General features: G+C 44.7%; 1 protein-coding gene across 1 annotated transcript in view; it reads right to left on the bottom strand.

The window, feature by feature from the left end:
* LOC123773824 (transient receptor potential cation channel subfamily A member 1 homolog) overlaps positions 1-22,161 on the bottom strand; it is a 156,869-nt gene that overhangs the window by 25,634 nt on the left and 109,074 nt on the right. The window lies entirely within an intron of this gene.

Below are 22,161 nucleotides of genomic sequence, written 5' to 3'. Positions count from 1 at the left end.
AATAAGGGGTCTTAATACCTCCCAAGAACGTGAACCAAAATTTTGTGTGGGGTCTCTCTCACTCCTCTCTCTTCCTCCATGTGCCGGCGGCTCGTGTTTTTCCCGCCCGCCGTTCCAATATTGTGACACATTATTATAAACCCTCCTGCCTGCATATTTCACTATAATATGTCTGGTATTGGGTTTCAACTTTTCATACTATCTTTCATTCGTTATTTTAAACTACGAAATGTACATGGGAAAGTTTTTCAAATACACAGTACCTTGTTTATCCACAAATTTCTGCAGGAACACCACACAGTGTTCCAACTCACGGTTTCAACTCCTTTTAACCCTGTCGTAGCTCAGTCGATTAAGGCAGTGTCTGGGATGCTCCCGGACGCAGGTTCGAATCCTCGTCACGGCCCTTGTGGATTTGTTCATTTGATGCATCACGTTAGTGTGATCTCTGTGTGTAACAGTGTTAATGTCTTATCAACACATGTGCACTAGCTACTCTCTTGCCGACGAAAGCATCTCGCTGTATTTGTTACATTTTCTATTCAACAAGTCAAGCCAAGTCATGTTATCTTAGAGAAATGCTTTCACATACTCTTACAAAACAATATTTCCACATTCCCTTACACTCAAGAGTAGTTAACAAATGAAATACATTAGGCAGTGATGTGGTGGAGGCTGACTCATACTCAGTTTCAAGTGTAGATATGACAGAGTCCAGTAGGCTCAGGAATCTGTACACCAGTTGATTGACAATTCAGAGGCGGGACCAAAGAGCTAGAGCTCAACCCCCACAAGCACAACTAGGTAAGTACAATTAAGTGAGTACACACAAACACACACACACACACACACACACACACACACACACACACACACACACACACACACACACACACATCAACCCGAGTAAATGCAGAGTAATGAAACTAGGCAGTGGAAGCAGAAGGCCAGACACAGAATACAGAATAGATGAAGTACTTAATGAAACGGACAGAGAAAGATCTAGGAGTTGATATCACACCAAACCTGTCTCCTGAAGCCCACATAAAAAATAACATCTGCAGCATATGCGAGGCTGGCTAACATCAGAACAGCCTTCAGGAACCTGTGTAAGGAATCATTTAGAATCTTGTACACCACATATGTAAGACCAATCCTGGAGTATGCGGCCCCAGCATGGAGCCCGTACCTTGTCAAGCACAAGACGAAGCTGGAAAAAGTTCAGAGGTATGCCTCTAGACTAGTCCCAGAACTAAGAGGCATGAGTTATGAGGAAAGGCTGCGGGAAATGCACCTTACGACACTGGAAGACAGAAAAGTAAGGGGAGACATGATCACAACCTACAAAATCCTCAGGGGAATCAACCGGGTAAACAAGGATAAACTATTCAACACTGGTGGTATGCGAACAAGGGGACACAGGTGGAAACTGAGTACTCAAATGAGCCACAGAGACGTTAGAAAGAACTTTTTCAGTGTCAGAGTAGTTAACAGATGGAATGCATTAGGCAGTGATGTGGTGGAGGCTGACTCCATACACAGTTTCAAGTGTAGATATGATAGAGCCCAGTAGGCTCAGGAACCTGTACACCTGTTGATTGACGGTTGAGAGGCGGGACCAAAGAGCTAGAGCTCAACCCCCGCAAGCACAATTAGGTGAGTACCTGTTAGAAACACATAAGGAAACTGAAAAAGGTTCAGAAGTTTGGAACGAGACTCGTCCCAACATTATGACGGAACTGAGCCTTACGACACTAGAAAAAAGAAGGGAGAGGTGGGGATATAATAGGAACGTATAAAATACTCAGGGGAATTGACAGAGTGGAAATAGACGAAATGTTTACACATAATAGTAACAGAATGAGAGGACATGGGTGGAAGCTGGAAACTCAGATGAGTCACAGAAATGTTAGGAAGTATTCTTTTAGCGTGAGAGTAGTGGAAAAATAGAATGCACTTAAGGAACAGGTTGTGGAAGCAAACTCTATTCATAATTTTAAAACTAGATGTGATCGGGAAATGGGACAGGAGTCATTGCTGTAAACAACCGATGGCTCGAAAGGCGGGATCCAAGAGTCAATGCTCGATCCTGTAAACACAAATAGTTAACTACACACACACACGTCAAACCCTTGTTACTGATCCAGGAAGCATCACCGTATCTGGTAATCCAGACGCAGTAAGGCACACTGTCAACAAGGCCAAGGAACATAACCCACTTTATCAAATCCGTTACGTCGCTTCCAGTTCTATATTCCAACACCTAATGAATCCACAAGGGGCGTGACGAGGATTCGAACCTGCGTCCGGGAGCATCCCAGACACTGCCTTAATCGACTTAGCTACGACAGGGTAAAAGGGTTGAAACCGAAGTTCTAGTGAACTTACTGGATAATAGAGCACTGATTACTTGGCCCTTCACTCAGAAAGTATGAGACATAGTTCCTATATAAACATACCTTTATGAATATACAAACAATAACAAAATTACGTGACTGAGACATGCGAAAGTATCAACATAGACGAGATAAACGAAAATTATACAAACGCTTTGGTTATTTCGAAGGAAAACTGCTTCTGCTTCTGTTTAAACTGCTTCTGCCTCTGCTTAAACTGCTTCTTGGAAAACTTGTGTTAAATCACGAAAGTGCTCAGATCAAGTTCAAGTTCAAGTATGTTTATTGAGACAAGAAAAAAAATACATCTCACAGGGATAGAGTAGCTTAGGCTATTTCTACCCCCCCCCCCTGCGCTCAGATTATTTTCGGTTGTCTCTGACTACTTGGAGCCGTTGTATTTCTTGGTGATTACTTAATACATCAAGTGTATATATATTGTATCATGGTTGAAGCCATAAATGCCAAGACATCACATAAGAACAAAGGTAACTGCAGAAGGCCTATTGGCCCAAACGAAGCAGCTCCTATTTATAACCACCCAATCCCACTCTACTTACACTACTTACTTAAGTTCAAAATCAAGTTAGACAAAAGTCTTCACGAGAAATATGGGCACCTTCGACAAGCCGTCGGTTTCCTGTCTCCCCGTTCGAGGCCACTAGAGAGATAGTGGCCCCCGCAGGTAAATTCAGGTAAAAATTTTGTTACATTAACCTCATCCAACTTCACTTCATCCCCCCGGTGACGTCATCCCACGTGACATCACACCAAGTGACATCACACCACGTGACATCATCCCATGCGACATCACCCCACGTAACATCACCCACGTGACATCATCCACGTGACATCACCCCACGTGACATCATCCACGTGACATCATCCACGTGACATCACCCACGTGACATCACCCACGTGACATCATCCCACGTGACATCACCCACGTGACATCATCCACGTGACACCACCCCACGTGACATCACCCACGTGACATCATCCACGTGACATCACCCACGTGACATCACCCCACGTGACATCATCCCACGTGACGTCAGCTCTCACCAGCTTGCAAACCCACAATAGTTGCTTAACTCCCAGTTACCTATTTACTGCTAAGTGAACAGCTGCACCAGGTGAAAGGAAACGTTGCCCAAACGCCCCCTTGTCCTGCCGCGGGAAGTGAACCCGGGACCACCCTTGGCTGGGCCGCAGGACGCCACTCTCATATCGTATTATTATTCACTGGTTTCACATTCATTTGCTACTGTGCCAATCAGGGAGTGACGTGATTAGTTATGGATTAGCATTGATTATCTAATCCAGGCGTGATGTATAGAGAGCTAAACCACCTGTCAGCTTTATCTAATCAATCAACACCCTGAAGGGATCACATTTATCTTCTGTCACAAAGGTTACAACGACATCAGTAAAGCAACGTCGTCTTGTATAACCAAAGGTAGAGTCAATATTAAATAATGTGGGGGTAATCATGGGGGATGTTAATAACCCAAATGTCGACTGGATCACTGTCCGAAGATTGAAAAGGTTAAAAAAAAAAAGGGGGGGAGAAGGGGGCGCCTTTGATAAGCTGCTTGCTTCCTGTCCACGTCAAGGACACCAGATAATAACGGTGGCTCACAGGTAAATCCAGGTAAAAAGCTCTGTCCTTAGTATTGATTCCAATGAGAGGACAAATTAATTTTACCTACTTCTTATACCACATAGCGACACCTAAGTCATTTAGGAAGAACATAAGAACAAAGGTAACTGCAGAAGGCCTGTTGGCCCATACGAGGCAGCTCCTATTTATAACCCCCCAATCCTACTCATATACATGTCCAACCCACACGTGAAACAATCAAGGGACCCCACCTCCACCAAGCTACGCGGCAACTGGTTCCACAAATCAACAACCCTGTTTCTGAACCAGTATTTACCCAGGTCTTTCCTAAATCTAAACTTATCAAATCTATATCCATTGTTTCGTGTTCTGTCTTGAGTTGAAATTTTTAATACCCTATTAATATCCCCTTTGTTATGTCCATTCATCCACTTGTACACCGCTATCATGTCACCCCTAACTCTTTGAATTTCCAGTGAATGCAATGTGAGGTTTGTTAATCTTTTTTCATATGACAGGTTTCTAATTTGAGGAATTAACTTTGTCATCCTACGCTGGATACGTTCAAGTGAATTTATGTGGATTCTATAGTACGGCGACCAAAACTGAACTGCATAATCTAAATGGGGCCTAACCAGAGCAAGATATAGCTGAAGAACCACACCAGGTGTCTTGTTACTAGCGCTTCGATTAATAAATCCAAGTGTCCTATTTGCCTTATTACGAACATTCATGCATTGATCCTTTTGTTTTAAATTCTTACTAATCATAACTCCCAGATCCCTTTCGCAATCTCAACACCATGAAGCTCGTATCTTGTAACTCTATCATCATTACCAAGCCTCAAAACTTTACTTTTATCAGCATTAAACTGCATCTGCCAATCTTTTGACTATTTCAAAACCCTTTTTTAGATCGACTTGAAGTGATAGTGAGTCTTTTTCCGCGTTTATTTCCCTACCTATTTTTGTATCATCAGCAAATTTGCAAATGTTGCTACTCAAACCCGAATCTAAATCATTTAAATATATTATAAACAACAGAGGACCCAGGACAGAGCCTTGAGGCACTCCACTTACAACATTGTTCCACTCTGACTTAACCCTATTTATACTAACTCTCTGTTTCCTTTGGTATAGCCATGCCCTAATCCAACTTAATATAGCACCCCAATACCATGAGCCTCTATCTTTTTAATCAGTCTTTCATGTGGCACTGTATCAAAAGCTTTGCTAAAGTCAAGGTACACAACATCACAATCCTTACCACTATCAACTGCCTCAACTATGCTGGAATAAAACTATAGCAAATTTGTTAAACATGAACGGCCATTTGTAAAACCATGTTGCGAATCATTTATTAATTTATGTTTTTCAAGATGAAGACGAATTGTATTTGCAATTATCGATTCGAGTAACTTTCCCACAACAGACGCTAGGCTAATTGGCCGATAGTTTGACGCACGTGATCTATCTCCTTTCTTAAAAAGTGGTGCCACATTAGAACCTTCCATGATTTTGGTACTCTGCCTGACTCTATTGAGTTATTAAATATTGTAGACAGTGGGTAGCAAAGCTCCTCTTTGCATTCTTTAAGCACCCTGGCAAACACTTCATCCGGCCCTGGGGATTTGTTTGGTTTGAGTTTTACTATTTGTTTAATAACATCCTCCCTGGTAACTGCTAAACTAGTCAACGTGTCCTCGTCCCCACCCACATAGACTTGTTCGGCTGAAGGCATAGTGTTAATTTCCTCTTTAGTAAATACAGAGAAAATGTTTATTAAAAATACTACTCATCTCTTCGTCATTATCCGTTATCTGACCTGTCTCAGTTTTTAATGGACCTATTCTTTCCCTAGTCTTTGTTCGATATCAGTAAAAAAAAAATTTAGGATTTGTCTTTGCTTGCCCTGCTATGTGAATATCATAGTTTCTTTTTGCTCTCCTTATCTCTCTTTTAACATTTCTAACCAGTTCAACGAATTCCTGTTCTAAACTGACTTTCCCATTCTTAATTATTTTGTACCAAGCTCTCTTTCTATTTAATTTTAGGCCCGGGGGACAAATCAGGCAGGAGTGAACACACACTGATTTACAGTCAAGGAACTTTGCCGTCCCAGACAATGTTATAACACCACCAACCTACCGAAGGGAAAACTTTGAATAAAAGAGTTGTGAAAAGTAATGACTAACATGAACCTTATCTGTTAAACAGTCGAGGAACTGTGACGTTCAGTAATGGGATGCTGCAGACTGTAAGGGGCATTATCACATGAAACAGATGCTACGAGAGGACCCAGCTAGCCTTGTTAGCGCATACAGCTAGGAGAATAAACAGGGGTATGCTACTGTACCCAGTAATAAGGAGGGTATGCTACTGTACCCAGTAATAAGGAGGGTATGCTACTGTACCCAGTAATAAGGAGGGTATGCTACTGTACCCAGTAATAAGGAGGGTATGCTACTGTACCCAGTAATAAGGAGGGTATGCTACTGTACCCAGTAATAAGGAGGGTATGCTACTGTACCCAGTAATAAGGAGGGTATGCTACTGTACCCCAGTAATAAGGAGGGTATGCTACTGTACCCAGTAATAAGGAGGGTATGCTACTGTACCCCAGTAATAAGGAGGGTATGCTACTGTACCCAGTAATAAGGAGGGTATGCTACTGTACCCAGTAATAAGGAGGGTATGCTACTGTACTCAGTAATAAGGAAGGTATGCTACTGTTCCCAAGGATGTAGCTGTACCTCTTCCTCAGCCCTCTACACCAGCGTCCCGGCGGGCCATCTTGAGGGCCCCTGTGGTCTACATCACGCCACAGATACAACACTAAGAAGTCACATTAACGTGATGTATCGAAGAGAGAATCAGTTGGAGCCACGAGGAGTACTCGAACCTGCGCTCTGGGTACTCCCAAGCACACGCCTTAAACCACTGGACCACGATACGCTAACATAGGTAAGGTAACCCTGAGATTCAGCTGAAGCCACAAAAGGTCTTGGAGCCTCGAACTGAGACCTTATTAACCTCCTTATTACCCAGTAATAAGAGGTTTTGCGCATGACCCCCCGCGTGCACGCTGAAGGGGTAAAGAGCTCCGGTACGATACCTGATTCGAATCGACTCCTCCAAGCGCGCTTTATGAGATCTGCTCCAACTAATTCTCTCAGATCAGAGACAAATATGAAGTGTAGCTATCATCCCGTACACCAACACAATTACTGACAACACTGTTTGGTTGATCACTGTCTCGGGGACAGGAAGCCCTGTTCGGCTTCTCCAGGTCCCCCTCCCCCACCCCTAGACCTCGTATAGATATATATTTATATACATACATACATACATACATACATACATACATACATACATACATACATACATACATACATACATACATACATACATTATGCAGGATGCAACCCACAATAGGTTGCATCCTTAAGGTATATATTCAACTCGAGGTGAACAGAGGGGTTCATGTGTAAGGAAACGTGTTCAAACGTCTCTGGACAACCGCGGGAATGGAACCCGGCACCATTTGGTTGTGACCTAACTACGCTGACTACTGAACTACAGGACCCTATGCATCAAAACTTTAGACACGCTCCACTCTTCCACAATTCTTGCCGTGTAGCGCAGTAGTCTACACCCGCGGCTCACACCCCAGAGATTCTTGATAGGACTACATTTCAATCAACCAATCAATCAATCAATCAATCAATCAATCAATGCTTATTCAAAAGAATGAGTGTACAAAGAACATGAGAGTAATGTACACATGTAGGAACAGGAGTTACACATACTAATGAACCCACTATTACGCGAAGCCTTTTGGGCAAGTATCCTTCCAACTAGCCGTAAAATAGGTACCCGGGAGTCAGCCACCTATTGTGGGTTGCATCCTGGGGTACGGTAGCAGCAGCTGTAGCCATGGGGAGGGGGGGCGGCCTTCATCACCATAACTACAGGTTTCCTTATCCCGGAAAACAAGAAACCACGTATTCCTTTCCGGTTTCCGTGGGTATATTCACCTGAGCACGGCCGCAGGGGTGTCGCTGACGCCAAGCCGCGCGGAGCAGTGTGTGTGTGGGGGCAGCGTCTTGAGCAGTCAGGTGTTCAAGAAGGTTGCAACTCAGTCTTATCTCTGCTAAGACAGCGGTGATGGATTTGCACGAAGGACACATGTGTACTGTTATCTCTGTGTTTATCAGTCACCACTATTCTGTCTGTCTGTCTGTCTGTCTGTCTGTCTGTCTGTCTGTCTGTCTGTCTGTCTGTCTGTCTGTCTGTCTGTCTGTCTGTCTGTCTGTCTGTCTCTCTCTCTCTGTCTCTCTCTCTCTCTCTCTCTCTCTCTCTCTCTCTCTCTCTCTCTCTCTCTCTCTCTCTATCTCTACCCTAATTGTGTGTGTGTGTGTATCTCTACACACACACACACACACACAAACAAACACACACGCTACGAGTGGGGGTGGGGGGGGGGGGGCTCGTAGCCTGGTGGATAGCGCGCAGGACTCGTAATTCTGTGGCGTAATTCGATTCCCGCACGAGGTAGAAACAAATGGGCAAAGTTTCTTTCACCCTGATGCCCCTGTTACCTACAGTAAATAGGTACCTGGGAGTTAGTCAGCTGTTACGGGCTGCTTCCTGGAGTGTGTGTGTGTGTGTGTGGTGTGAAAAAAAATAGTAGAAGTAGAAACAGTTGATTGACAGTTGAGAGGCGGGCCGAAAGAGCAGAGCTCAACCCCCGCATGCACAACTAGGTGAATACCCACACACAAGATGAAAATAAAGAAAACTGTAGAAGGCGTATTGATCTATACGAGGCAACTACTATTTATATCCACTCAAACCCATTCAAATATATGTCTAACTTACGCCTGAAATAATCCAGTGATCCCACGTATAATATCCTTCCCGGTAACTTGTTCCATAGATCACCCACACCCCTATTTCCAACCCCCCTATTTACCCAGGTCTTTCCTGAATTTAAACTTGAATTATGCCACTAATTACTCATCGTCTTTCTAGGAAATGCAAACTTGCCTTTTCTAATCTCTTTCTATCTTCGCGAGGAAGGTTTCTATGTCCTAGAAACCCTTGTCATTCAGGTTTGTTCGAGGTCAAGTGCATTTTACACTATAAAGACCAAAACGGAACCGCTGTCTGGTCCACAGTGGCCAAATGTTTTTTGAGTGATGTATGTCGATCCGACGAAGATGTGAACATCAGTAACGGCTGAATTGGTATTGTCATTATATTCTGGTACGTAGTCCAGTTCCCATTTGGTCTCCTGCGTGTGTCCGCCTTACAGGCCACGCAATTCTTTCTCTTTCCTCCTTCTTTTTCTCCTTCCCGCCTCAGGAGAGCCGTTTTTCCCAATTTGGGAGGACATTTTCCATCAGGGAGCTGAGGTGGTGGTGTCACTGGAGCCACAATGTGCCGGGCTGTGTAGATGCTCTGGGAACTCTTCTGCTTCTCTTCTCATAGCCATTCTTTTCTTATACTGTATCTGTCTCTTCCTCGCCACTCTCTCTCTCTCTCTCTCATCTTTACCACCACTCATTGTACCACTAGACTCATTGTACCACTAGACTCATTGTACCACCACTCATTGTACCACTAGACTCATTGTACCACCACTCATTGTACCACTAGACTCATTGTACCACCACTCATTGTACCACTAAACTCATTGTACCACCACTCATTGTACCACTAGACTCATTGTACCACTAGACTCATTGTACCACCACTCATTGTACCACTAAACTCATTGTACCACCACTCATTGTACCACTAGACTCATTGTACCACCAATCATTGTACCACTAGACTCATTGTACCACCACTCATTGTACCACTAGACTCATTGTACCACCACTCATTGTACCACTAGACTCATTGTACCACCACTCATTGCACCACTTCTCATTGTACCACTAGACTCATTGTATCACCACTCATTGTACCACTAGACTCATTGTACCACCACTCATTGTACCACTAGACTCATTGTACCACCACTCATTGTACCACTTCTCATTGTACCACTAGACTCATTGTACCACCACTCATTGTACCACTTCTCATTGTACCACTAGACTCATTGTACCACCACTCACTGTACCACTTGACTCATGGTACCACCACTCATTGTACCACTAGACTCATTGTACCACCACTCATTGTACCACTAGACTCATTGTACCACCAGACTCATTGTACCACCACTCATTGTACCACTACTCATTGTACCACCACTCACTGTACCACTAGACTCATGGTACCACCACTCATTGTACCACCATACTCATTGTACCACCACTCACTGTACCACCAGACTCATTGTGCCACCACTCACTGTACCACTAGACTCATTGTACCGCCACTCACTGTACCACTAGACTCATTGTACCACCAGTCTCATTGTACCACCACTCATTGTACCACTAGACTCATAGTACCACCAGACTCATTGTACCACCACTCATTGTACCACTAGACTCATGGTACCACCAGACTCATTGTACCACCACTCACTGTACCACTAGACTCATTGTACCACCAGACTCATTGTACCACTCATACACCAACAACCTCGCCAGAATCTGATGGTGGTTGACCAAACAGCTTCGTGCGTCATGATTTAACTTACACTCACACAAACGGAAGGTGATTAACAATATAATTAACGCTATTCCATCTAGATTATTTGATTAGCAAAAATTATTACAGAAAATTACTCTTTTAAATCTACAAACAAAATTACAGGAAAATCAGCTTTCTGACTTACAAATGACACAGCAAATGCCAACTATGAAGTGACTTGTTTAAAGACTTTCCTCGTTAGTGGACGGGGTGGGGGGGGTTAACAAATTGCTAATTAGGTCGTCGGCTGGTGGTCCTTCCATAACGAGCTTGGTGATAATTCCTCTTTCTGGGGATAATTAGATATTGATGATTCTGTGGGAAGCGCGAACCACTGGCCCGATTCACGAAGCACTTACGAACCTGTTCATCTTTTCTCAATCTTTGGCGACTTTGTTTACAATTATTAAACAGCACCAGGAGGCTGTTTATAACAATATCAACAGTTGATTGGGAAGTTTTCATGCTTGTAAACTGTTTAATAAATGTAATCAAAGCCGTCAAAGATTGAGGAAAGATGTACACGTTCGTAAGTGTTTTCGTGAATCTGGCCCCAGGTTTCTGACCGCTCGCTGCGCACCTCATTGTCAAAATAAATGTTGTAGATCTATAAGATTGATGGAAAAATACAACTGCTTCGTGAATCTGGCCACTGGTTTGTCATACCCGAGGGTAGGGAAGGTGGTGAAGGGTAGGGAAGGTGGTGAAGGGTAGGGAAGGTGGTGAAGATTAGGGAAGGTGGTGAAGGGTAGGGAAGGTGGTGAAGGGTAGGGAAGGTGGTGAAGGGTAGGGAAGGTGGTGAAGGGTAGGGAAGGTGGTGAAGGGTAGGGAAGGTGGTGAAGGGTAGGGAAGGTGGTGAAGGGTAGGGAAGGTGGTGAAGGGTAGGGAAGGTGGTGAAGGGTAGGGAAGGTGGTGAAGGGTAGGGAAGGTGGTGAAGGGTAGGGAAGGTGGTGAAGGGTAGGGAAGGTGGTGAAGGGTAGGGAAGGTGGTGAAGGGTAGGGAAGGTGGTGAAGGGTAGGGAAGGTGGTGAAGGGAAGGGAAGGTGGTGAAGGGTAGGGAAGGGAGGCACTTTAGTGCGACAGTTTCCTGACGTTCTGAACGCTTGCGAGAACGCGCTGAGTATATGGGGACAAAAAAAAAAGGAGAACAATTTTATGGCTGAAGTGTGAGAAGAGAAGCTGAGAGAGTATGAAAATGATATAGCAAGCAAAGCCAAGACCGAACCAAAGCTACTCCACAGTCACATCAGGAGGAAAACAACAGTGAAAGAACAGGTAATGAAACCAAAACGGGTGAGGACAGGTACACAGAGAATGACAAAGAGGTGTATGAAGAACTCAACAAAGAGATTCCAGGAGGTCTTCACAATAGAACGAGGTGAATTCCTTGAGCTAGGAGAGGTGGCAGTAAACCAGGAGGCTTTGGAAGGGTTAGAAATTACCAGAGATGAGGTCAAGAGACATCTGTTGGATCTGGACGTGAGAAAGGCTGTTAGTCCGGACGGAATATCACCCTGGGTACTGAAAAAGTGTGCAGAAGTACTTTGTTTGCCACTCTCCATAGTGTATAGTAGGTCACTGGAGACTGCAGACTTACCACCTTCCCTACTTACTACAGACTGCAGACTTCTTACTTATGTAAGACTGTTAATGTAGTCCCAATATACAAAAATGGTGACAAGCAAGAGGCACTGAACTACAGGCCAGTGTCCTTAACTTATATAGCATGCAAGGTGATGGAGAAGATCTTGAGAAAAAATCTAGTAACACATCTGGAGAGAAGGGACTTCGTGACAACCCATCAACATGGGTTCAGGGAGGGTAAATCTTGCCTTACAGGCTTTATAGAATTCTACGATCAGGTGACAAAGATTAAGCAAGAAAGAGAAGAATGGGCGGACTGCATTTTTTTGGACTGTCGGAAAGGATTTGACACAGTACCCCATAAAAGGCTGATGCATAAGCTGGAGAAACAGGCAGGAGTAACTAGTAGGGCGCTCCAGTGGATAAGGGAGTACCTAAGCAATAGGAAGCAGAGAGTTACAGTGAGGGGTGAGACCACAGACTGGCGTGAAGTCACCAGTGGAATCCCACAGGGCTCTGTACTTGGACCTATCCTGTTTCTGATATACGTAAATGATCTCCCAGAGGGTATAGACTCATTCCTCTCAATGTTTGCTGACGATGCCAAAATTATGAGAAGGATTAAGACAAAGGAGGACTACTTGAGGCTTCAAGAAGACCTGGACAAGCTGCAGGAATGGTCAAATAAATGATTGTTAGAGTTTAACCCAAGCAAATGCAATGTAATGAAGATAGGTGTAGGGAGCGAGAGACCAGATAAAAAGTATCATTTGGGAGATGAAATACTTCAAGAGTCAGAGAGAAAGACCTGGGGGGTTGATATCACGCCAGACCTGTCCTCTGAAGCTCATATCAAGAGGATAACATCAGCGGCAAATGCAAGATTGGCTAACATAAGAACGGCCTTTAGAAACTTGTGTAAGGAATCTTTCAGAACTTTGTATACCACATATGTCAGACCAATCCTGGAGTATGCGGCTCCAGCATGGAGTCCATATCTAGTCAAACATAAGACTAAATTGGAAAAGGTTCAAAGATTTGCCACCAGACTAGTACCCGAGCTGAGAGGTATGAGCTACGAGGAGAGACTACGGGAATTAAACCTCACGTCACTGGGAGACAGAAGAGTTAGAGGGGACATGAACACCACATACAAGATTCTCAGAGGAATTGATAGGGTAGATAAGGACAGACTATTTACCACAAGGGGCACACGCATTAGGGGGACACAGGTGGAAACTGAGTACCCACATGAGCCACAGGGACATTAGAAGGAACTTTTTCAGTGTCAGAGTAGTTAACGGATGGAATACATTAGGCAGTGATGTGGTGGAGGCTGACTCCATACACAGTTTTAAATGTAGATATGATAGAGCCCAGTAGGCTCAGGAATCTGTACACCAGTTGATTGATAGTTGAGAGGCAGGACCACAGAGCCAAAGCTCAACCCCCGCAAGCACAACTAGGTGAGTACACACACACAGGTCCATGGTATAATAGGGCGTGTATGGAACCAAAGGAAATGAAAAAAGGGAGAGGAGGAACTTCCAAAATAAGAGAACAGCAGAAAGCAGAGAGAGATACCAGAGAGCCAGGAATGAGTATATCAGTGTGAAAAGATAAGAGAGATACCAGAGAGCCAGGAATGAGTATATCAGTGTGAAAAGATAAGAGAGATACCAGAGAGCCAGGAATGAGTATATCAGTGTGAAAAGATAAGAGAGATACCAGAGAGCCAGGAATGAGTATATCAGTGTGAAAAGATAAGAGAGATACCAGAGAGCCAGGAATGAGTATATCAGTGTGAAAAGATAAGAGAGATACCAGAGAGCCAGGAATGAGTATATCAGTGTGAAAAGATAAGAGAGATACCAGAGAGCCAGGAATGAGTATATCAGTGTGAAAAGATAAGAGAGATACCAGAGAGCCAGGAATGAGTATATCAGTGTGAAAAGATAAGAGAGATACCAGAGAGCCAGGAATGAGTATATCAGTGTGAAAAGATAAGAGAGATACCAGAGAGCCAGGAATGAGTATATCAGTGTGAAAAGATAAGCAGAGAGACAGTATGGAAATGATATTGCAAATAAAGCCAAGACCGAACCAAAACTGCTCCAAAGCCACATCAGTAGTAAAACAACCGTGAAAGAACAGGTAATGAAACTTTAAACGGGTGAAGACAGGTACACAGAGAATGAGAAAGAGGCGTGTGAAGAACTCAGCAAGAGATTCCAGGAGGTCTTCACAATAGAACTAGGTGAAGTCTTTGAGCCAGGAGAGGTTGCAGTAAACCAGGAGCTCTTGGAAAGGTTCGAAATTACCAGAGATGAGGTTACGAGAACCCTCACGGGAACGGGCTGAGTATATGAAGGACAAAAACAAAAAAGAAAGGGGAACAATTTTATTCAGCCAGATGGCCTGGCCTGTTCCAGCCCCCTCAGTGTTTGCCCTTGACGAGTTCAATGGGCAGGATAACGAAGTGTCTGTAAGAGTCACAGAGGACTGTGGTCTCCTTATATAACTCGCTGAAGGTGACAATAGTATAGGTCCTTCCTAACCAGCTGGTCACCACCGACTCCAGCAGGTATTCCACCTTGTGCGGGTGCTTGTAGTGCGCCCCGTGGATCACAGTGCAGGTCTTGGTCTCAGGCGCCAGGTAGAAGGTCTTGTCGTAGCACTGAACCTTCATCGAAAGCTCGTCCGAGGCAGCCACGACCTTCAGAAAGCCTTCCTCGACCTTTTGCTCAAGCACGCTGCGCCTCATCTGAACGTGGGGTTTCGGGTCGACGCCGATGGCTTCGGCAGCCTCTGGTCGAACGTCTATCTCGCAGTTGTTATTGGCAAAGTAAAAAGAGCCCATGGAGTAGCATTGGCACTGGTGCACGGGCTGCAGGTAGCGCTGAGTCGGCTCCCGCGGGAACTTCAGAAGCGAGTTCTCGGCAAATAATTTCTTCAATTTGTCCTCCGGCGTAAGTTCCCAACGTTCATTGAGTGGCCTGCACGAGCACTTGCCGGGGTCTGGTCTCCCATCGTCCTCCAGACGGGTGTCTCCTTCAGGAGAGATCTTGCTACGAGTGACTCCTGCGGTAAGGTTCCCGTCAGCCACCACGGCTGATAACAGACAAAGACGGATGAGAAAATCAAAATACATAATGGTTAACGATTTTTAAAGTTTTCTTAATTATTTTTACTAATGATTATTTGTATATGTAAATTTAGAAGTATGTTGTTGCGGTCAATTATTCTGGTGATAAGTGGGATGATTGTGAGTGTTTTATGAGTAGACGCCGGTACGAGACTGGACGGTACAGGTACCACTACAGGTACACACACACCTGTGTGTGTGTGTGTACTCACCTATTTGTGCTTGCGGGGTTGAGCTTTGGCTCTTTGGTCCCGTGTGTGTGTGTAATTACCTAAGTGCAGGCGATGAGTCACAATAACGTGGCTGAAGTATGTTGACCAGATCACACACTAGAAATTGAAGGGACGACGACGTTTCGGCCCGTCCTGGACCATTCTCAAGTCGATTGTCAATCAATCGACTTGAGAATGGTCCAGGACGGGCCGAAACGTCGTCGTCCCTTCAATTTCTAGTGTGTGGTCTGGTCAAAATTACCTAAGTGTAATTACCTAAGTGTAGTTACAGGATGAGAGCTACGCTCGTAGTGTCTCGTCTTCCCGTGTGTGTGTGTGTGTGTGTGTGTGTGTGTGTGTGTGTGTGTGTGTGTGTGTGTGTGTGTGTGTGTGTGTGTGTGTGTGTGTGTGTGAAGATTTAATCTCGATCTCCCTATGACCATCTCCATACAAAGTTGGGTGAATCTGGCCATCAAAAGTATCTCCTCCTATTGCGAAATGACATTCTCTTATATAAAAATATATATAGAGAGTTTAGGCGGATATAAATAAGGATTGTCTTATATATCAATAGACCTTCTTTAGGCGAGTTTAGTCTTCATGCTTTTGTGAAAACAAGAACAGAGACTATCGCCTGGATATAGGGTCTATCGCCTGGATATAGGGTGTATCGCCTGGATATAGGGTCTATCGCCTGGATATAGGGTGTATCGCCTGGATATAGGGTCTATCGCCTGGATATAGGGTGTATCGCCTGGATATAGGGTCTATCGCCTGGATATAGGGTCTATCGCCTGGATATAGGGTCTATCGCCTGGATATAGGGACTATCGCCTGGCTATAGTGACTATCGCCGTTACTTTACATCGTATGGTACAAAGACTGTACAACCTGTCCCAATAGCACGTCGCATTCTGACGTATACTCTATCAAAGTGTCCTCCACAGTGTCCAAATACCACGTCGACACTCCAACACCACGCTGGCTGACTCCCCCTAAAAGGCTTCTCCTATAACAAGCCTTAAGAGAACAGACGTTAATTCCATCTCGTAACTCAACTGAGCCATCCCGGGATACGTCGATCCAATCACCTAGACTTCACTGGGTATCACAGGCAACAAAGCAGTCTCCACTGCCTTGGCCCACTTGTCCCCACTGGAATAAGTCTTGAGTTCAGGACTGCCTTAAGTGAACTCTCAGACCATGGTAACCCTCCACATCACTTTTGAAGAGTAAAAATTGTATAGTTAGAAGGAAACTACAGAGGTGTCAGTAGGCACTGATAAACGTCTGTCGACGCCACCATCATCATCACAATCGTCACCACCACAACCACCACCACAATCACCACCACAATCACCACCACCACAATCACCACCACCACAACCACCACCACCACAACCACCACCACAATCACCACCACACCCAACAACACCTCCACTACTAAAATATGAAGGCTTAGCGCTCAGGTTTGACATAATGAAAGTAATATGCACTTTATTGGCCCAATCAGTCTTGGTGTAGCTGTTATCCTGCTGTGAGGGTGGAGGGAGAGGGATGGGGAAGGCACGAGAGGAAGGGGTGGAAGGGGTGGAACGAGGGAGAGGGAGATGAGGAAAGAATAACATAAAAATACGAGATAAATGAGTAGTTACACTTTCGTAATTTACTTTTGAAATAGGACCAACAAGGTGCTCGTGAAGCAGCTCCTATTTACACCCAGCCAAACTCGCCCCCATATATATGTCTAACCTTCGCTTGAAACAATACACCCATCCCAAATTTATGGAACATATTACCTAGTAATTTGCAGACGACGAGTCACATCAGATGGTGAAGAGGCACAGCTCAGCTGTTATAGCCGTGACCAGAGAAAAAGTTCAACAAATATGAAAATTCCAGTCCAATAAGTTCCCAGAGCCAGAGGGAGTGTTTCCGGGTCCCTCAAGAACGTAAGGTTAGGTTCAGTTGGCCTTTGGCTTTCATACTAAATACATTATTTGATTCGAGCAGAAATCCAGAATCGCGGAGAGTGATGATAAAGAAGAGAGAGAGAGAGAGAGAGAGAGAGAGAGAGAGAGAGAGAGAGAGAGAGAGAGAGACAGACAGATCGCTTACGTCGAACTACCGGCCAATTAACGTCTATTATGGGAGCAGTATTTAATAGGTAATCGCAAAAGCCATTCGTCTACATTTTGAAAAAAAAAACATAGCTTAATAAAGAGTTCACAATAACGGCTTTACTAAGGTCCGCGCATGTTTGACGCATTTGTTGTCCTTTTCCGGCATTTTTGAGGCAGTTGACATTGGAGAGGCTTCTGAGGTTGTGTACCGTCAGTCTATCCTCATAAGGTTCCCCAACGTTAAGAAACTGTCGTACTAAAGAGGCCTTATCCTAAGCCACCAGAGGACCCAAAGCAGAAAACGGGACATTATGACAATTTAGCGAGCCGCTACTATTTTGTATTACGACATTTTGTTGTCCTTAGGTAGAGTATACGTCAAAATGCGACGTGCTATTGGGAGAACGGGTTGAAACCTTTAAGACGAAGTTGAAGTACTCGGGCAAAAACCTTTGAAACGGTTTTATGTGTGCTAGTTAAGGATAGGTAGTGTAATCTCTGCAGACGCTCTAGTTAGGCTTTTCAAACAGCTGGGAGATTGGCAGATATGTGTGTGTAATTACCTAAGTGTAGTTACAGGATGAGAGCTACGCTCGTGGTGTCCCGTCTTCCCAGCACTCTTTGTCATATAACGCTTTGAAACTACTGACGGTCTTGGCCTCCACCACCTTCTCACTTAACTTGTTCCAACCGTCTACCACTCTGTTTGCGAAGGTAATGTATGTGAAGGTAGTGTGTGTGTACCTGTACCGTCGTGGCGTCCACTCATACAACACAGTCATCCCACTGTCCGCCGGAATACTAACCACACACCAGTATTTTTAACTTATTTACAAAAGAAATAGTAAAAAACTAATTGCTATTTGAAATGTATTTCAGTTTTCTCCTTCGTCTTAGTCTGCTAGCGGTGGAGGCTCACAGGGTGGCTCCCATAGGAGCCTACCGAGGTAGGGTCTACACTGCAGGAGCCACACAACTGGATGACGCAAGAAAGGGCCTGAACGACGACGCTGACGGCATCTGCCGGTACACCGACTCTGGGGGAAATGGGCCGAACGAGTTGCCCGAGGCAAAGCTCGTGACCATGCTGGAAACCCCCGGGTGGGTGAAGCTCCAGGAGGAGCCCACCCAGTCCTTCCTCAAACCCACCTTCACGTTCAAGTGCCCGACGCTGGGGAACTTTTACCTGATCAGGGACCGCTGCATGCTAACCATGCCACCGCAGCTGGCCAAGAAAATAGGAATAGGCATCGAGAACGCCAAAAGCGTGCTGGACCGACAGGTGCTGCTCAACCTGGTGATGGACGGGGCCCTGGAAAAGACGGCTGACCGGGAGGGCCCCTCGGTGGTGACGATGCAGTGCTACGACAAGACTTACTACCTGAAGGCGTTGCCGATGTGCGTGGTGGTCTACGGCAACTACCACAAGCACCCGGGAAAAAAGGAGGAGCTCCCACTGGCCCACGTGAACTCCTGGCTCAGGCATAACTACACCATAGTCACCTACGGCGGCCAAGGCGCCGAGACCCAGGTCACCTGCGGCAAGAGAAACTTCTGGATACTGCCCAAGGCCCTCGCCAAGGGCAAAAGTCACTGAAGGAGGCCGCAGGGGAAGCCGCATCACTCCACGTATTTCTCTCTCTTTTTTTTCTATTTCCTCAGGACAAAATATTTTGTTCCATGACGATGTAAAGTGACGGTGATATTCGCTGTACCCAGGTGATATTCGCTGTACCCAGGTGATATTCACTGTACCCTGGTGCTATTCACTGTACCCAGGTGATATTCACTGTACCCAGGAGATATTCACTGTACCTTACCTTGAGGTGAGGTGCTTCCGGGGCTTAGCGTCCCCGCGGTCGAATACTAGATCTGGTGAATACTAGATCCAGAACTGACGGAACATCCCCTTCCCTCATTCTTGTGGCCTGCTTGACGTGTTGATACATGAATGTCTCCAAGATGAGGTTTACAGATCTGCCTGTCCAAATGTCCTCTGTTCTTGCCTCGTAGGCCTCCCAGTCTATTGCCTTAAAGTTAAAGTCCCCCAGTACCAACAATCTGGATTTATCTTTGTCAGCTCTTACCATAATCTCTCTCTCATGACCATTATGAGACCCTCTCGTTTGTCATCCAGTTCTTCCTTTGTCCGTGTGTTGCTTGCTGGTGGGCTGTAGGCATTTAAAATTATCAGCTTATCATCTTGATTACAGAGCTGCAATGCCATTATGTCAATATCTCGAGGGTTTTCAAACATTATTTCTCTTACATTCAGGTGTTCTTTCACCAGCACAGCCACTCCTCCCACCTTCCTAGTTTTCCTGTCACATCTCCAAACTGAGTAGCCCCTTGGGAACACGACCTCATTTAAAATATTTTCTTCAAGTTTAGTCTCTGTTAATGCGACAATATCTGGGACTTTGAGCTGAATTATATCCTTCAACTCCAATATTTTCGATCTAACTCCATCTATATTGGTATATACTATTTTCAGGGATATGTTTCCCATCCCTTTATTCTTTACTCCCCCTTCCTTTAATGATTTTGTTGCTTTGTCTTTATGTACCATTTCACAAGCTTTCCTGTCCCTGACACTTTGTAGAAAAAAGATTTCCTCTCTTCTTCATTTCTATCCCCATTTAGACGTTTCGCTTCAGTGAGGTTCATTTTCAGCTTTTCTCTGTCCTCTTTTGAGAGGTCTAGTCTTGTTGACCAAAGTTTGCCATCCTCATCACATTGCAGTTTTCTGGTATTCCGAAGCACTTGTCATATATTTCACTCCATTAAACGTCACTCTTAAGGGGCGGTTCTTGTCTTTCTCATATTTTCCTATCCTCCTAAAATCACTGACATGCTCCTTTCAATTTAGGCCTTCTCCTATTCCTACTATTTTTTCTATGATTTTCATATCTTCTGCTGCTCGGTCCACCCTAGATGGAATTTCCTTCTCTACACATCCAAAAACTAGTATGGACTTACTTCTATCTACAGTGTTTTGTACCAGTTTACTGTTAGTTACCAGTTCTTTCCTAATTGCTTGCCTAAGATCCACTTCTTGTTTGTCATTTCTGGTTTTGACTTCCAAACACACTTCCTTGATTGTCTCTTTCTCTTTTACAACTTGGGCATACGTCTCTTTTATTTCTTCTTTATACTTTTCTAGTTCTTTATTAACCTCCTCTATGTGAGTTGTCAGTGAAGCTTCCAGTTGGAGATCCTTGCCTAACTCTATGTTAGCCCTCAGGCTCCCTTGGAGTTGTTCACCATATGAGTGTGTGTGTGTGTGTGTGTGTGTGTGTGTGTGTGTGTGTGTGTGTGTGTGTGTGTGTGTGTGTGTGTGTGTGTGTGTGTGTGTGTGTGTGTACTCACCTATTTGTGCTTGCAGGATCGAGCATTGACTCTTGGATCCCGCCTTTCCAGCTATCGGTTGTTTACAGCAATGACTCCTGTCCCATTTCCCTATCACACCTAGTTTTAAAAGTATGAATAGTATTTGCTTCCACAACCTGTTCCCCAAGTGCATTCCATTTTTCCACTACTCTCACGCTAAAAGAAAACTTCCTAACATCTCTGTGACTCATCTGAGTTTCCAGTTTCCACCCATGTCCCCTCGTTCTGTTATTATTACGTGTAAACATTTCATCTATTTCCACTTTGTCAATTCCCCTGAGTATTTTATATGTCCCTATCATATCTCCTCTCTCCCCCTTCTTTTCTCTAGTGTCGTAAGGTTCAGTTCCTTCAGACGCTCTTCATATCCCATCCCTCGTAACTCTGGGACAAGCCTCGTCACAAACCTCTGAACCTTCTCCAGTTTCTTTATGTGTTTCTTCAGGTGGGGGCTCCATGATGGCGCGGGTCTAAGACGGGTCTAAGACGGGTCTCACGTAGGCAGTGTAAAGCGCCCTAAAAGCCTCCTCATTTAGGTTTCTGAATGAGGTTCTAATTTTCGCCAGTGTAGAGTACGCTGCTGTCGTTATCCTATTTATATGTGCCTCAAGAATTAGATTAGGTGTCACTTCCACTCCCAGGTCTCTTTCTCGAATCGTTACAGGTAGGCTGTTCCCCTTCATTGTGTACTGTCCCTTTGGTGTTCTGTCACCTGATCCCATTTCCATAACTTTACATTTACTGGTGTTAAACTCCAGTAGCCATTTCCCTGACCATCGCTGCAACCTGTTTAAGTCCTCTTGGAGGATCCTACAATCCTCGTCTGTCACAACTCTTCTCATTAATTTTGCGTCATCCGCAAACATTGACATGTATGATTCCACTCCTGTAAACATATCATTTACGTAAATTAGAAAGAGGATTGGTCCCAGCACCGATCCTTGAGGTACTCCACTTGTTACTGTTCGCCAGTCCGATTTCTCGCCCCTTACCATTACCCTCTGGCTCCTTCCTGCTAGGTAGTTCTTCACCCAT

Source organism: Procambarus clarkii, chromosome 91, assembly GCF_040958095.1.
Source record: "Procambarus clarkii isolate CNS0578487 chromosome 91, FALCON_Pclarkii_2.0, whole genome shotgun sequence".
Taxonomy (NCBI): domain Eukaryota; kingdom Metazoa; phylum Arthropoda; class Malacostraca; order Decapoda; family Cambaridae; genus Procambarus; species Procambarus clarkii.
The sequence above is the reverse complement of the archived record's forward strand: the minus strand, read 5'-3'. Positions and strand labels throughout refer to the sequence as shown.